Raw genomic sequence first — 2632 nt, 5'->3', positions numbered from 1 at the left:
GATCGGATACGCAGATGTAGAACTGATATCCGCGATCCGATCTGTAAAGAGTGCGGATCAGATCGTATCGACAATTTTCGCATCAAATACAGATATTTACCGTAAATTTGTATATACGAACCGATCCATGGACACCCCTACAAATATGGAGAGTACTTTTCATTATTCCTTATTTCGTCCCCTTAATGATTTTGGTTGACCTCCTTTTAAAAAAGGAAAAAGTAACCATTTACTGCAACCTAATGAATTCGTAGTAGGTTTGGAAGTCAAGATTAAACCAAGGAAATAAAAATGATGGAACCGATAATTTTGCTTGGGAACAAACAATTTAGGGAAGCGTGTTTGGCAAACACGTTGGGGAGGAGAGAAGCACGTTTGAGCTTCTTGAAAGTTTTACTTTTATGTTTGGCCATTTTTATCTTCCTGAACGCAGAATTGATTCTGCTTCCGAACGCCAGGAGAAGCTAAAATTTGTAGCTTCTGCGTTTCACGTTCATGGTTGTTTATTGTCTTTGGAAAACTAGGTGAAAATTTTATTTCTTTTTTACCAACCCTACCCTTCATTTTCTTCTATAAAAAGGATACCAGTAACTATTACCTTCACAATAATTCTTTGTAGTTTTTCCTACTTTTTCATAGTTCTTCGTTACAATTTTTTTTTTTCATTAAAATAGTTCAGATTTGTTTTAATCACTAGCAAATTGAATATTTTAATTTTATTTTGGTTGTAAAATTAGTAAGGAGAGGAGAATTCCTTAATTTTGGAGGAAAAGATTTGATTCCAATTATAATGAGAAAGTGACATGTTTTGGTTGTAAAATAATAGATATAATAGATAGTTTTGGAGGGAAAGATTTAATTTCAATTACAATAAGAGAGTGACATGTGGTACATTTTGGTTGTAAAATTAGAAATATATAATAAATAATAGATATTAATTTTATTATAAAATTAATTAATAAGATCTATTTAAATATTTAAATTAAGATGATAAGATAATATAAAAAAAATATTTAAATTGATGTCTCTTTTAGTAATTTTTTTATCTAAAAGTAATTTTGAGTAATATAATCCAAACAACATTTGTTTTACTACAATCAATTTTGATATAAAGATTGCCAAACATAAATCATGATTAACCCAAACTTACTTTTCATCAAAATCAATTTTACAAAATCAATTTTATACAAACGGGTGTAATCCAAACACACACTTAATTGTTTTAGTCAATTTTTTTTTTAGTTTTGTTCATAATGGCACCTATATCACTCTACTATATTTTTTTTCAATGGGTTTTATAGTCGCTTTGAATCAATATTATTTTTCAAAAATTATGAATTTTTTGAGAAAAAAAGATAGAGTAGATTAATAATTTGATTAAACGAGAGAATAACAAACACTAAAAGACACTAATTATTTTTAATATAGTTATAAGATGCATAAAATACTATAATATTGTGATAGATTAATGTAATACCAAAATATGACCATATATTTATAGAAATTGTAATTAAGAATTTCATTTGAAGAAATAAGAAGCAATAAGAAATCTAGAATGGGCCAATGAGTAATAGTTCAAATGGCATAGTCTTCTCATACTCAATTAAGAGGTTGCGGGTTCGAGTCTCATATCTTTAGTAAAAAAAAAAAATCTAGAATGGAAATTTCATATATTTGATTTTGGATGATATTTTCATATATAAATTGTTAATAATGATTTTAACATACAATGTTATATAGTAGTTTATGATTGTTTGGTTAATTTGGGTTGAGTATTAAGAGAGAGAGACATAGTTGTACGTAGGATAGTGTAGTATTACTATTATGGAAGAGAAATGCTAGGAGTAGTAATTTTTGTGATTTGTAGTCATCAAATAGTTATCAATGATAGTTTTAATGGTGTGAGATTGGTGTGAAATTTTATCCAATGACTCACTTTTTTTTACTGGTTATATGCTGGCTAGAATTTAACAAAGTTGCTGGCCCCTAAACTTCTCCATTATGGAAACACACTAGAATTAAACAAAGCAGCGTGTAGAGTTATGGGTCATCATGAATTAGATTCAATCTGCATATTCGCAGTATTTATTTGAATTTGATTCGAAAATTGTGGATATTGATTTAATCTGCATACTAATAAGATCAGATGGTGAATTTTATATAGGTATCTGTATATTCACAAATCTACAAAAATAAATAAATAAGTAAGTAAATATTCTTTTTATGTTTTATTTTAACTAATAATTATTGTATATGTTGTATTCTTTTATTTTTATTATTTAAGAAAAGTGTGTTTAATAATTTTTAAAAAATAAGCATGTTTAAAAGAATGGGAAAAAAATTATTGATATTTTTTAATAAAAATAAGTTTTTTAAAATATTTTTATATTTTACGGATATATCCAATATCCAATTCGATCTGCAAATGTGCGATTCAAATCGAATCTAAACTTAAATATCGCAGGTATTAGATCTGCTCTGATCCGATGATTTTAATGCGAATCGAATCGAAATTTTGGCCATATCCGATTTGCATTCACTCCAATTTTTTTGTCAATAGTTAATCAATAATATTTAAAAATATTAATTAAAAAATAATATTAGACTATTAAATTAAAGATGTTAAATTGCT

Source organism: Arachis ipaensis, chromosome B05 (assembly GCF_000816755.2).
Source record: "Arachis ipaensis cultivar K30076 chromosome B05, Araip1.1, whole genome shotgun sequence".
NCBI lineage: Eukaryota > Viridiplantae > Streptophyta > Magnoliopsida > Fabales > Fabaceae > Arachis > Arachis ipaensis.
Note: the sequence above shows the minus strand (reverse complement) of the source record.